This window comes from Pelophylax lessonae, assembly GCF_965119305.1.
Source record: "Pelophylax lessonae genome assembly, chromosome: 4".
Lineage (NCBI taxonomy): Eukaryota > Metazoa > Chordata > Amphibia > Anura > Ranidae > Pelophylax > Pelophylax lessonae.
In genome coordinates this window covers 541,066,021-541,081,877 of record NC_138771.1, presented here as the reverse complement: position 1 = coordinate 541,081,877, position 15,857 = coordinate 541,066,021, and positions in this window count along the sequence as shown.

Genomic DNA, 15,857 nt, shown 5'->3' with positions numbered 1-15,857 from the left:
CTCAATCCAGCGACAACCACGGCACAAATAGCAGATTCCTACCATCAGACACATGAGACACCCGTCCTGCACACCCAGCTATGTCTAGGAAATAAAAGGAAGAGAAGGGGCCATGCAAGCTAACTGCTTTCTTCCCTCCGCCGCCTTGAGGACAAGATGGCGCCGGCGTCTCGGGCCTTGTCGCCTTGGCACGGGAGAGGGAACATTACACAGACCTCCCAGAGGACTCATCTGCCGACGGGGGTCCACATGAAGGCACCTTCTCCCCTCTGAAATTGGCTCCCACAAGTCCTTCCTTCTGCAGCCCTGCCAAATCTTGGATGAGATTAGAACCCAGAGATCAAGACCAGGAGGTAAGTCGCTCTGTAAACACCTCACATAACGGACAGCTGGAGCAATCCCCTATTGCAGCCTTCCCTACTAGCAACCAGCCAGTGTTGGACACTACACTAAAAGAGATGCTGTTCTGTCTCCACACATCCCTCCAAGCAGACATAGTGTCACTCACACAGCTATTCTCGGCTGAAGTATACTCCTTAGGTGACAGGGTGCACAATACAGAATCATCCATGACTGATATGATTACCACAGTAAATTATATGGTTGAAGCTCACAAGGAAAACATAGAAGAAAGACATTGGCTTAAAGCAAAGATAGCAGACCTAGAAGACCGCTCCAGGAGGAATAACCTCAAGCTATGCGGCATACCTGAATCAGTACAACAAGTCAAATTGAACAAATTCGCCACAGATCTATTCTCCACCATACTTCCAGGGGCAACAACCCTAGACCTCACAAAAGATCGCATACACAGGGTCCTGAAACCGTCCTTGCTCCCGCAAAGACACCCCGTGATGTAATACTACGAGTACACTTTTACCAGACAAAATAAGCCTTTCTCACTAAAACCAGAGTCCTGGGACAACTACTGAACCCTTACTCCTCCATGCAAATATATGCAGACCTGTCTAAATTTACCCTAGACCTGAGGAGACAACTATCCACAATTACAAAGGCACTAAGAAATCATAATCTTCCCTACAAGTGGAAGCATCCCTTTAAAATAACTGTGGAGAGGAACGGATCATCCCACACTATCCCATCCCTGGAGAAAGGCTTGACTCTTTTGCAAAACTGGCACATTATACCTGAACCTGCTCCTCCTGCAGGGGCAAAAAAGCCTCCTGGAAAAATATCCCAGCAATGGCAAACCATCCCGACCCAAAACAGGAGGGACACCTGACCACCTGAATGGCACAGTAACAAGGAATCTACTGTTCTTTTAATCCTATCTGCTAGGATCCAGGTTCTCCCGTTTGGCCTTAAAACTTTCTACCCCTCACTTGAAGTGGCAAATGGCATTGCCAGATACCTCCAATTCTTTTGTTGGTTCCTCGTTTGTATTCTTTTCATTTTTTATTTCAGGTTCTCAACTTTAATCAGACTCGAACACACTCATGCCATCGCAGTATCCTCTTTAACCCAATGCTGACAGCATACGTAACCACTCTGGAGACAATAACCCTCAACCACCTTAGCCACGATGCCCAAGTCAAGGAATACAATTTACTTACATCCACTGGTCAGGTGAGTACATGAAAAGCAAACTCTCTGAACTACCTATGACTAGAGTTGATCGAACACCTGGATGTCCGAGTTTGGCGGGTCCGGCCAAACTTGAAAAAAAAATCCGGGTTCGTGACCCGGACTTAACCCAAACATTACCTACATTTAAGTCAATGGTGAACCAAACCTTTGAGCACTAAAATGGCTCTAAAACAAACATGGAAAGGGCTAGAGGGCTGCAAATGGCAGCAACATCTTCTTAAGAGCGTGGCAAGTGCTCTGCAAACTAATGTAAATGCGTAAAGGGCGAGCTCAGGCCATCTGCCCAACTTGGAGACCCAGAAGTTGAAGGGGGCAGACCCGTCATTCAGTACGTCTAGGCGTGTGCACACATACTGCTCCACCATGTTAGTGCTGGGCCGTGGTGATGCTGGTGGAGCTCCTGTTGCAAGGAGAGGACGTGGTCGATCTGTGCCAGCTACACACACAAGTAGTGTTGAGCGAACACGGACTGTATTATTCGTGTTCGTACCGAATAATTGGATTTTTGTTACCCGAACACGGACACGAACACTTTACTGTATATTCGGGTAAAAATCCGTGTTCGGTCGTTTTATTTCCGGGTTTTGCATGCTTTGGCGCGCTTTTCATGGCGGGCTTTCAACAGCCAATCAACAAGCGTTTAACTGGTGTGCCTAAGCCATCCCAGCCATGACTGCAAATGTATCAGTAGCTGTGATTGGCCGTCTGAAGCATGTGACCAAGTCTTTATAAGTTCGAGGCAGCGCCGCTGCGGCGTCATTCTGCTGTTTAGATCAGGGAGAGAGCACACATCAACGTGCTGGCTGCTGATTAGGGACAGACAGGAAAAAAAAAACATTTGTGTCCCGATAGAATTGAGGGACAGGTCGGAGTGTGTTAGGCAGGGCGAGTTGCAGGCATTTTAGGGAGAGAGTATGCTGATTTTAGGGACAGTGCGTTCTACAAACTACAATCGACATTGCTGTGTGGGGTGGGGTTTGCCGTCACCCGATCTACGATCTTATCAATCCTGTCAGGGAGAGAGTCTGCTGATTTTTAGGGAAAGTGTGTTCTACAAACTACAATCGATATTGCTGTGTGGGGTGGGGTTTGCAGTCCCGATCTACGATCTTATCAATCCTGTTAGGGATAGAGTCTGCTGATTTTTAGGGAAAGTGTGTTCTACAAACTACAATCGATATTGCTGTGTGGTGTGGGATAGGAGATAAGCAGGTGTCAGTGATCCACATCCATTTTGCTGTGTTTGGGCTGCAGTGAACACAATCTTTTTGGGGTGCAATGAACACAATCTTTTTGGGGTGCAGTGAACGCAATCTTTTTGGGGTACAGTGAACACACTCTTTTTGGGGTGCAGTGAACACAATCTTTTTGGGGTGCAGTGAACACAATCTTTTTGGGGTACAGTGAACACAATCTTTTTTGGGGTGCAGTGCACACAATCTTTTTTGCCCACTGAGGAGGAGGGAGAAAAGTATTTTTCTATCAGGCACTGTGTGCAGCCTTTTTCCTTCAGCTGTGCTGTGCTGAGTGACTGATCATAAACTGCTGTGTTCAGTTCACATGTGCTAATATTGAGTGGTTTCAAAAATCATACACTTTTTTTTCTATTCCACTATTCAATATACAGCCTTGGGTTAAAAAAATTAAGTTGTGGCCTGCAGCAGAGCTGAATGATATTTGGGGTTTTTGGGGTTCATCTCATACTTCTGAAGATTTGAGGGTGCTGCCTGTTCCATACTCCCCCTACTCCTCATCCAGCCTTTTAGGGGTACAAACAATAGTAATTGGGGCCTAGTGTGGTTGTGTACGTGTGATATACATACACTTTTTTGGATCATATTTTCTATTCCGCTATTTAATCAAAAACCTTTGGGGATCAGTTAAATTGGGGGATAGTCTGTGTTGGTACGTGTGAGATCCACCTTTCCAAGTTTTTGGGGTTCATCTCATACTTCAGAAGATTTGAGGGTGCTGCCTGTTCCATACTCCCCCTACTCCTCATCCAGCCTTTTAGGGGTACAAACAATAGTAATTGGGGCCTAGTGTGGTTGTGTACGTGTGATATACATACACTTTTTTGGATCATATTTTCTATTCCGCTATTTAATCAAAAACCTTTGGGGATCAGTTAAATTGGGGGATAGTGTGTGTTGGTACGTGTGAGATCCACCTTTCCAAGTTTTTGGGGTTCATCTCATACTTCTGAAGATTTGAGGGTGCTGCCTGTTCCATACTCCCCCTACTCCTCATCCAGCCTTTTAGGGGTACAAACAATAGTAATTGGGGCCTAGTGTGGTTGTGTACGTGTGATATACATACAATTTTTTTGATCATATTTCATATTCCGCTATTTAATCAAAAACCTTTGGGGATCAGTTAAATTGGGGGATAGTCTGTGTTGGTACGTGTGAGAGAGATCCACCTTTCCAAGTTTTTGGGGTTCATCTCATACTTCTGAAGATTTGAGGGTCCTGCCTGTTCCATACTCCCCCTACTCCTCATCCAGCCTTTTAGGGGTACAAACAATAGTAATTGGGGCCTAGTGTGGTTGTGTACGTGTGATATACATACACTTTTTTTGATCATATTTTCTATTCCGCTATTTAATCAAAAACCTTTGGGGATCAGTTAAATTGGGGGATAGTCTGTGTTGGTACGTGTGAGAGAGATCCATCTTTCCAAGTTTTTGGGGTTCATCTCATACTTCTGAATATTTGAGGGTGCTGCCTGTTCCATACTCCCCCTACTCCTCATCCAGCCTTTTAGGGGTACAAACAATAGTAATTGGGGCCTAGTGTGGTTGTGTACGTGTGATATACATACACTTTTTTTTGATCATATTTTCTATTCCGCTATTTAATCAAAAACCTTTGGGGATCAGTTAAATTGGGGGATAGTCTGTGTTGATACGTGTGAGAGAGATCCACCTTTCCAAGTTTTTGGGGTTCATCTCATACTTCTGAAGATTTGAGGGTGCTGCCTGTTCCATACTCCCCCTACTCCTCATCCAGCCTTTTAGGGGTACAAACAATAGTAATTGGGGCCTAGTGTGGTTGTGTATGTGTGATATACATACACTTTTTTTGATCATATTTCCTATTCCGCTATTCAATAAAAACCTTTGGGGATCAATTAAATTGCGGGATAGTTTGTGTTGGTACGTGTGAGATCCACCTTTCCAAGTTTTTGGGGTTCATCTCATACTTCTGAAGATTTGAGGGTGCTGCCTGTTCCATACTCCCCCTACTCCTCATCCAGCCTTTTAGGGGTACAAACAATAGTAATTGGGGCCTAGTGTGGTTGTGTACGTGTGATATACATACACTTTTTTTGATCATATTTCCTATTCCGCTATTCAATAAAAACCTTTGGGGATCAATTAAATTGCGGGATAGTTTGTGTTGGTACGTGTGAGATCCACCTTTCCAAGTATTTGGGGTTCATCTCATACTTCTGAAGATTTGAGGGTGCTGCCTGTTCCATACTCCTCCTACTCCTCATTCAGCCTTTTAGGGGTACAAACAATAGTAATTGGGGCCTAGTGTGCTTCTGTACGTGTGAGATACATACACTTTTTTGATCATATTTCCTATTCCGCTATTCAATAAAAACCTTTGGGGATCAATTAAATTGCGGGATAGTTTGTGTTGGTACGTGTGAGATCCACCTTTCCAAGTTTTTGGGGTTCATCTCATACTTCTGAAGATTTGAGGGTGCTGCCTGTTCCAGACTCCTCCTACTCCTCATCCAGCCTTTTAGGGGTACAAACAATAGTAATTGGGGCCTAGTGTGCTTCTGTACGTGTGAGATACATACACTTTTTTTATCATATTTTCTATTCCGCTATTTAATCAAAACCTTTGGGTATAAACAATTAAATTGCGGGATAGTCTGTGTCGGTACGTGTGAGATACACCTTTCCAATTTTTGGGGCGCATCTCATACTGCCGAGGATTTGAGGGTGCTTCAGTCTGCCTCCTGCCTGTTCCGAACTCCTCCTAGTCCTCATCCTGCCTTTAGGGTACAAAAAATTGTAATCGGGGCCTAGATTGTGTTTGTACGTGTGAGATACACCGTTTTGTAAAATTGTCCTATTCCGCTATTCAATATACACCCTGTTTGAGTGTAAAAAATTAAATTGTGGGATAGTCTGTATCGGTACATGTGAGATACACCTTTTTAAATTTGTTTGGCGCATCTCCTTCTACCGCCGAGGATTGCAGGGCGCTTCAGTTTGCCTCCTGTTCCCAACTCCTCCTACTCCTCTTCCTCATCCTGCCTTTAGGGTACAAAAAATTGTAATCGGGGCCTAGATTGTGTTTGTACGTGTGAGATACACCGTTTTGTAAAATTTGTCCTATTCCGCTATTCAATATACACCCTGTTTGAGTGTAAAAAATTAAATTGCGGGATAGTCTGTATCGGTACATGTGAGATACACGTTTTTAAATTTGTTTGGCGCATCTCCTTCTACCGCCGAGGATTGCAGGGCGCTTCAGTTTGCCTCCTGTTCCCAACTCCTCCTACTCCTCTTCATCATCCTGCCTTTAGGGTACAAAAAATTGTAATCGGGGCCTAGTCTGTGTTTGTACGTGTGAGATACACCGTATTATAACATTTTTCCTATTCCGCTATTCAATATACACCCTTTTGGAGTGTAAGAAAATTAAATTACGGCATAGTCTGTATCGGTACGTGTGAGATACACCTTTTATATTTTTTGGCGCATCTCCTTCCACCGCCAAGGATTGCAGGGCGCTTCAGTTTGCCTCCTGTTCCCAACTCCTCCTACTCCTCTTCCTCATCCTCCCTTTAGGGTACAAAAAATTTTAATCGGGGCCTAGTCTGTGTTTGTACGTGTGAGATACACCATTTTTTTTATCCTTTTTCCTATTCCGCTATTCAATATACACCCTTTTGGGGTAAAAAACATTAAATTGCGGCATAGTTTGCATATTTGACTGTCAGATACACCCGTGCGATACTGTTGTTGTTTTGTTCCGCTATTCAATAAACACCTTTCTAGGGCAAGATCATAAATTACAGAAATATGAGGAGACCGTCAAATAGGGGCCGTGGCCTGGGTCGTGGTGCTGCTGGTAGAGCTCCTGTTGCAAGGAGAGGACGTGGTCGATCTGTGCCAGCTACACGCACAAGTGAAACACCTTCCACAAGTGTAAGTAGGCGACAGAACCTGCAGCAGTATTTGGTAGGGCATAATGCGCCTCTAGACGTGATGAGGCCTGAAGAAGTACAGGCGATAGTAGATTGGGTTGCTGACAGTGCCTCCAGTTCCTTCACATTGTCTCCCACCCAGTCTACTGCAGAAAGGTCAGAGTTGGCACCTGCAGCCGATGTCCAACCGTCTTTCACCTCACCCCCTTGCAAATCAGGCAAGCAGTCTGAGCCCCAAGTCATGCAGCAGTCTCTTCTTCTTTTTGAGGACTCTGTCAGCAGGGTTTCCCAGGGCCATCCACCTAGCCCTGCCCCAGAAGTTGAAGAGATTGAGTGCAGCAATGCCCAACCACTTATTTCTCAAGATGAGTACATGCAAGGACCATCGCAGCACGTCTCCGATGATGACGAAACGCAGGTGCCAACTGCTGTGGCGTTCAGCATTGTGGAGACCGACAAGGAGGGCAGGGGTGAAGACTGGGTGGAAGATGATGTGGAGGACGATGAGGTCCTCGACCCCACATGGAATGAACGTCATGCAGGTGACCTGAGTAGTTTGGAGGAAGAGGCTCTGGTCGCACAGAGCCACCAGCACAGCAGAAGAGGGAGCAGGGTGCAGAAGCGGAGCGGCCGTGCCCTAGACACTACGCCCGCTACTGCCCAACGCAGCAAGGGAACGAGCGCACCAAAGTCAGCTCAAAGGAGTTCTCTAGCGTGGAAGTTCTTTAGAAAATGTGCTGATGACAGGACACGAGTGGTTTGCACCCTGTGCAATCAGAGCCTGAAGCGAGGCATAAACCTTCTCAACCTGAGCACAACCTGCATGATCAGGCATCTAAGTGCAAAGCACGAGCTGCAGTGGAGTAGACACCTTCAAAACCAAGAAACGTCTCTGGCTCATCCTGCTTCCTCTTCTGCTGCAGTCTCGGCCGCTCCAACCACATCTGTAGTGATACCGGCACCTGCCACCCCGCAAAAAGAGGATCTGTCAGCAACACCACCACCTGGGTCACCAACCCTCTCCACAATGTCCCGTGGAAGTGTTCAGCTTTCCATCTCCCAAACACTTGAGAGGAAGAGGAAGTACCCCCCTACCCACCCGCGATCCCTGGCCCTGAATGCCAGCATTTCAAAATTCTTGGCCTTTGAAATGCTGTCATTCCGTCTGGTGGAGACGCACAGTTTTAAAAACCTTATGTCGGCGGCTGTCCCACAGTACGTCGTGCCCAGCCGCCACTACTTTACCAGGCAAGCCATCCCTTCCCTGCACAACCAAGTGGGGGAAAAAATCAGGTGTGCACTGCGCAACGCCATCTGTGCCAAGGTCCACCTAACTACCGATACGTGGACCAGTAAGCATGGTCAGGGGCGTTATATCTCCCTAACGGCACACTGGGTAAATGCAGTGGCGGATGGGCCTGAGGCGGTTAGCAATTTGGCGCATGTCCTTCCACCACCGAGGATTGCAGGGAGCTTCAGTTTGCCTGTTCCTAACTCCTCCTACTCCGCTTCCTCATCCTCTACCGCCTCCTCATCCGGACAGCGTAACACCTTCACCACCAACTTTAGCACGGCCAGGGGTAAACGACAGCAGGCAGTTTTACAACCTGCCTGTTTGGGGGACAAACCACACACCGCGCAGGAATTGTGGAGGAGCATGGAACAGCAGACAAATGAGTGGTTGCTGCCAGCGAGCCTCAAGCCCGGCCTGGTGGTGTGCGATAACGGGCGAAATCTCATAGCAGCTCTGGGCCTAGCCGGTTTGACGCACATCCCTTGCCTGGCGCATGTGCTGAATTTGGTGGTGCAGAGGTTCCTTAAAAACTACCCCGATATGTCTGAGCTGCTGCAGAAAGTGCGGGCCGTCTGTGCGCACTTTCGGCGTTCTCACCCTGCTGCTGCTCGCCTGTCAGCGCTGCAGCGTAACTTCGGCCTTCCCGCTCACCGCCTCATATGTGACGTGCCCACAAGGTGGAACTCCACCTTGCACATGCTGCAAAGACTGTGCGAGCAGCAGCAGGCCATAGTGGAGTTTCAGCTGCAGCACGCACGCGTGAGTCGCTCTGCGGAACAGCACCACTTCACCACCAATAACTGGGCCTCCATGCGAGACCTGTGTGCCTTGTTGCGCTGTTTTGAGTACTCCACCAACATGGCCAGTGCCGATGACGCCGTTCTCAGCTTAACTATCCCACTTCTATGCCTCCTTGAAAAAACAATTCGGGCGATGATGGAAGAGGATGTGGCACAGGATGAGGAGGAGGAGGAGGAGGAGGTAACATTTCCAAGGCTTTCAGGGCAGTCATTCGCAAGGGGCTCCGAGGGTGGGTTCCTGCACACACAAACGCCAGGGACACAATTGTCCAGCAGGGGCACAGTTCGGGAGGATGAGGAGGATGAGGAGGAGGAGCTGGAGGAGGAGATGGAACCATGTTCACAGCAGGGTGGCACCCAGGCCAGCTCATGGCCATCACTGGTGCGTGGCTGGGGGGATACAGAGGACACGGACGATACACCTCCCACAGAGGACAGCCTTTCGTTGCCTCTGGGCAGCCTGGCACACATGAGCGATTACATGCTGCAGTGTCTCCACAACGACCGCCGAGTTGCCCACATTCTAACTTGTGCTGATTACTGGGTGGCCACGCTGCTGGATCCCCGTTACAAGGACAACGTACCGTCCTTAATTCACTCACTGGAGCGCGGTCACAAGATGCGCGAGTACAAGCGCACGCTGGTAGACGCCATGCTGCTGGCATTCCCACCTGACAGCGGGGCCACAGTGGAAGCACAAGGCAGAGGAGGAGGAGGAGGAGGAGGAGGAAGAGGTCGCCAACGCAACCAGGGCACCGCCAGCACCTCAGAAGGCAGGGTTAGCATGGCCGAAATGTGGAAAAGCTTTGTCAGCACGCCACAACAAACAGCAGCACCAGCAGCTCAGATGGAACGTCTTAGCAGGAGGCAGCATTTTACCAACATGGTGGAGCAGTATGTGTGCACACGCCTACATGTAGTGAATGAGGGGTCTGCCCCCTTCAACTTCTGGGTCTCCAAATTGGGCACATGGCCTGAGCTTGCCCTTTACGCCTTGGAGGTGCTGGCTTGCCCTGCAGCCAGTGTATTATCTGAACGGGTATTTAGCACGGCTGGGGGCGTTATAACAGACAAGTGCAGCCGCCTGTCCAGAGACAATGTGGACAAGCTCACGTTCATTAAAATGAACCAGGCATGGATCCCACAGGACTTTTCCGTACCTTGTGCAGAATAGCGATGGATACCGACCTTACCCAGCCATTGTTTTATTTTTGCTCTTTCTCACTCTTTTGGGGTGTACCCTCATTTAAAATTTGTGAAAAGAAGCAGTGTTGGCTACCTCGTCCTCCTCCTCAGGGCCAGATTAACGTAGGGGCTATTGGAGCTGCAGCTCCAGGCCCCTACCTTTTATATAGGCCCCGGGTTGGCCATATTCACTGTTACCGCTCTTCTGTCACTTGCAAACACAGAAGTCTGGCTTCTATGCTCTCTTCCCCAGGCAGCTCCCTCAGAACCTCCCCACACAGCACGAAGGCCGGACAAGGAGGGACAGTTGCCGATGCATGGATGTTTTTTTTATTGGGCTTCAGAGACAGCATCCCATGTTGAATTAGGCATGCATGGCTGCACCCTTCCTCCTCTGGGTGCATGCCAAGGCACGGCCCTTAAGGCCCTTCAAAATCCTCAGCACCAAGCCCATGATGCTCTTAATCCGGCCCTGGTCCTCCTCCACCGCCGCTTCCACCTACACCGCCCATAGGTGTGCACAGCCTATTGCATTAGGGTGTGCACCCCAAAGTTTAAATACACATGCATGTGTTTGCCTACATGTACATGGCCCCGATACATTACTCTCCCTGCTGGCAAAGTGAAATAGAGCAGAGCAGGTCCGAGGGAGATCTTTCCCATCTCCTAACTGGCAAACAGAGCGATAATGCTAATGTGCCCTAGGTGATTAGGGTGTGCCCAGGTACACCCGGCACACCCTGTGCACACGCCTATGACACCGCCACATCCACCACCACCTCAACCTCCCTCCTACTCCATATGGGCCTCGTCCATCAGAGATGAAGAACATTGTTTTATTTTTCTGCTTTTTTTTTGTTGTTTTAAGTTATTTCCCTATCCACATTTGTTTGCAGAGCACTTGCCATGCTCTTAACTACGTTTTGCTGCCATTTGCAGCACTCTAGCCCTTTCCTTTGGTGTTTTACAGCCATTTTAGTGCCTGAAAGTTCGGGTCCACATTGACTTCAATGGGGTTCGGTGTCCGGGAAAAGTTCGGCAAAAGTCCGGGACACGGACCCGGACTTTTTTTTAAAGTTCGGCCGAACCCGCCGAACACGGACATCCAGGTGTCCGCTCAACTCTACACACAAGTGAAACACCTTTCTCAGCTGCGAGTAGGCGACAGAACCTGCATCAGTATTTGACAGGGCCTAATGCGCCTCTACAAATGTTGAGGCCAGAACAAGTACAGGCGATAGTAGATTGGGTTGCTGACAGTGTCTTCTGCTGAAAGATCAGAGTTGGCACCTGCAGCCGATGTCCATCAATCTTTCACCTCACCCCCTTGCAAATCAGCCAAGCAGTCTGAGCCCCAAGTCATGCAGCAGTCTCATCTTCTTTTTGATGACTCTTTTAGCATGGTTTCCATGGGCCATCCATCTAGCCCTGCCCCAGAAGTGGAAGAGATTGAGTGCACCGATGCCCAACCACTTATGTCTCAAGATGAGTACATGGGAGGACCATTGCAGCGCGTCTCGGATGATGATGAAACACAGGTGCCAACTGCTGCGGAATTCCGAATTGTGGAGACCGACAAGGAGGGCAGGGGTGAAGACTGGGTGGAAGTCGATGTGGAGGACGATGAGATCCTCAACCCCACATGGAATAAACGTCATGCAGGTGACCTGAGTGGTTTGGAGGAAGAGGCAGTGGTCGCACAGAGCCACCAGCACAGCAGAAGAGGGAGCAGAGTGCAAAAGCGGAGCGGCCGTGCCCTAGACACTACGCCTGCTACTGCCCAATGCAGCAAGGGACCGAGCATACCAAAGCCCCCCTCTGTAGTGACAGTGGCACCTACCACCCCGCAAACAGAGGATCTGCCAGCAACACCACCACCTGGGTCACCAACAACCATCTCCACAATGTCCCGTTGAAGCGTTCAGTTTTCTATCTCCCAAACACTGGAGCGGAAGAGGAAGTACCCCCCTACCCACCCACGATCCCTGGCCCTGAATGCCAGCATTTCAAAATTCCTGGCCTTTGAAATGCTGTCATTCTGTCTGGTGGAGACGCAGAGTTTTAAAAGCCTAATGGCGGTGGCTGTCCCAAAAGTACGTCGTGCCCAGCCGCCACTACTTTACCAGGCAAGCCATCCCTTCTCTGCACAACCAAGTGGGTGACGAAATCAGGTGTGTTGGTGGAGTGAATGACGGATCTGCCCCCTTCAACTTCTGGGTCTCCAAGTTGGGCACATGGCCTGAGCTTGCCCTTTACACCTTGGAGGTGCTGGCCTGCCCTGCAGCTAGTGTATTTCCTGAACGTGTATTTAGCACGGCTGGGGGCGTTATCACAGACAAGAACAGCCGCCTGTCCAGAGCCAATGTGGACAAGCTCACGTTCATTAAAATTAACCAGGCATGGATCCCACAGGACTTGTCCGTACCTTGTGCAGAATAGACATGTATACCGGCCTTACCCAACCATTGTTGTATTTGATCTTTCTTACTCTTTTGGGGTGTACCCTAATATAAAAAAAATTTAATTAAAAACCAAAACCAGTGTTGGCTACCTCGTCCTCCTCCTCCACCGCCACCGTCGCTTCCACCTACACCGCCATATCCACCGCCACCTCAACCTCCTACTCCATATGGGCCTCGTCCTCCTCCTACATCATTCAAGAATATTATTTTTTATTTTTATGTGTTTTATGTTATTTTAAGTTATTTTCCTATCCACATTTGTTTGCAGAGCACTTGCCATGCTCTTAAGAAGATTTTGCTGCCATTTGCAGCCCTCTAGCCCTTTCCATGTGTTTTTTAGAGCCATTTTAGTGCTCAAAAGTTCGGGTCACCATTGACTTCAATGGGGTTCGGGATCAGGGTCAAGTTCGGGTTAAAAACGGGTCACGAACCCGGACTTTTTTTTCAAGTTCGGCCGGACCTGCTGAACCTGGACATCCAGGTGTTCGCTCAACTCTAGTCATGTGGACTACTGCGGTGTAGGAAATCTCGTGGCAGTGTTGGCGTCCTGGAAGTGGCACCAGCAACGTGAAAGGTTGGAACGAGACTCCTACAAATTCAGGCTGACCTGCTGTCAGCCTTCCTATATAGTATACAGTATTTTAACTATTAATTTTTCTTTCATAAACAAGATTACAGTTGTCAAAAAGTTGTTTCTGGTATATGTATTTGATATTGTGCTTCTGGGTTGGATGTGGCTTACCTTCCAAATACAGCTTCTAAACTATTTTGCTTGGTTTGGGCTTTGGCCTAGATTTTGGTAATGTTCTCATGGTTTTTTATACCTGATTCTTCTACTATGCTTGTCTACCTTTTGTACATCATTCCACAGCCTTGTCTGAAATGGTTTTACTTTAACTGGTCCTTCCTGATGATTAGTTGCTACCACTTAAGCAATCATGAGGGTTATAGCCTGAAAGCTCTCTAGTGGCCATACTCTTCCTCACAATTAGGAACTTGGATAAAGAAGAGGCACTACTACAGTTATTACGTAGGTGAAAACCTTCTACGATGTGCTGGAGACACATGGGATCCATCTAAATTTGTGATTTTATGCATCTTTAAAATGTCAGCCCTCAGTAAAAAAAATATATAGATAATATATAAACAAACCCAAATCTAAAAAAGTTGGGACACTGTACAAATTGTGAGTAAAAAAGGAATGGACTAATTTACAAATCTCATAAACTTATATTTTATTCACAATATAATATAGATAACATATCAAATGTTGAAAGTGAGACATTTTGAAATGCCATGCCAAATATTGGCTCATTTTGGATTTCACGAGAGCTACACATTCCAAAAAAGTTGGGACAGGTAGCAATAAGAGGCCGGAAAAGTTAAATGTACATATAAGGAACAGCTGGAGGACCAATTTGCAACTTATTAGGTCAATTGGCAACATGATTGGGTAAAAAAAGAGCCTCTCAGTGTGGCAGTGTCCCTCAGAATTCAAGATGGGCAGAGGATCACCAATTCCCCCAATGCTGGGGCGAAAAATAGTGGAGCAATATCAGAAAGGAGTTTCTCAGAGAAAAATTTGAAAGAGTTTGGAGTTATCATCATCTACAGTACATAATATCATCCAAAGATTCAGAGAATCTGTTACAATCTCTGTGCGTAAGGGTCAAGGCTGGAAAACCATACTGGATGCCTGTGGTCTTCGGGCCATTAGACGGCACTGCATCACATACAGGAATGCTACTGTAATTGAAATCACAACATAGGCTCAGGAATACTTCCAGAAAACATTGTCAGTGAACACAATCCACCGTGCCATTCGCCGTTGCCAGCTAAAACTCTATAGGCCAAAAAAGAAGCCAAATCTAAACATGATCCAGAAGTGCAGGCATTTTCTCTGGGCCAAGGCTCTTTCAAAATGGACTGTGGCAAAGTGGAAAACTGTTCTGTGGTCAGACAAATCAAAATTTGAAGTTCTTTTTGGAAAACTGGGACACCATGTCATCCTGACTAAAAAGGACAAGGACAACCCAAGTTGTTCTTAGCGCTCAGTTCAGAAGCCTGCATCTCTGATGGTATGGGGTTGCATGAGTGCGTGTGGCAGGGGCAGCTTACACATCTGCAAAGGCACCATCAATGCTGAAAGGTATATCCAAGTTCTGGAACAACATATGCTCCCATCCAGATGATGTCTCTTGCAGGGAAGACCTTGCATTTTCCAACATGACAATGCCAGACCACATACTGCATCAATTACAACATCATGGCTGCGTAGAAGAAGGATCCGGGTACTGAAATGGCCAGCCTGCAGTCCAGATCTTTCACCAATAGAAAAATTTAGCGCATCATAAAGAGGAAGATGCAACAAAGAAGACCTAAGACAGTTGAGCAACTAAAAACCTGTATTAGACAAGAATGGGACAACATTCCTATTCCTAAACTTGGGCAACTTGTCTCCTCAGTCCCCAGACGTTTGCAGAATGTTATAAAATGAAGAGGGGATGCCACACAGTGGTAAACATGGCCTTGTCCCAACTTTTTTGAGATGTGTTGATGCCATAAAATTTAAAATCAATTTATTTTCCCCTTAAAATGATACATTTTCTCAGTTTAAACATTTGATATGTCATCTATGTTGTATTCTGAATAATATATTGAAATTTGAAACTTCTACATTATTGCATTCTGTTTTTATTCACAATTTGTACAGTGTCCCAACTTTTTTGGAATCGGGTTTGTATATATATATATATATATATATATATTCTACTTGTAGTAACTGTACAGCCAATTTCAGTGTTTCGTTTATTCATTTAGACAGTCATTTACTCACTCATGCATGTCTGTTTTTATTCCCAAACATTTTAAATCAAATCTTTTATTTGTAACCTTGTTCTCAAAAAAAAAAAAAAAATGAGCTGCCGTGTAGTACACAAGTGTCTGACTTTCTCAGAATCAGAATGATCAGAAAAAAAGATGCTTACAAATAAAAATAACAACCTGTATGTCCTATAGTTAAGACTTTTTGACTACTATATACAGACCATTTTTTTTTTAGATTCATTTGTTAAGTCAGTTAACTAGAGTATTCAACACTATTCTATCTGGCCCCTGAGCTGGTTCCTTAAGCAACCATACCACATGTAAATGGAGTTTATTGGCAAAAGAAGCTTTTTTATTAACACAAAAATAAAGTTTAAAGGAGAACAGATTTTTTTTCTATCGTGCAGTGGGGCTGTAACCGCACTGCACTGGTTACCTGTTTTTTTTTTTTTTTTTCCAGGGGCGCACTAAATGGCTACACTTTTTTTAAAGGGTAACTTTATTGTA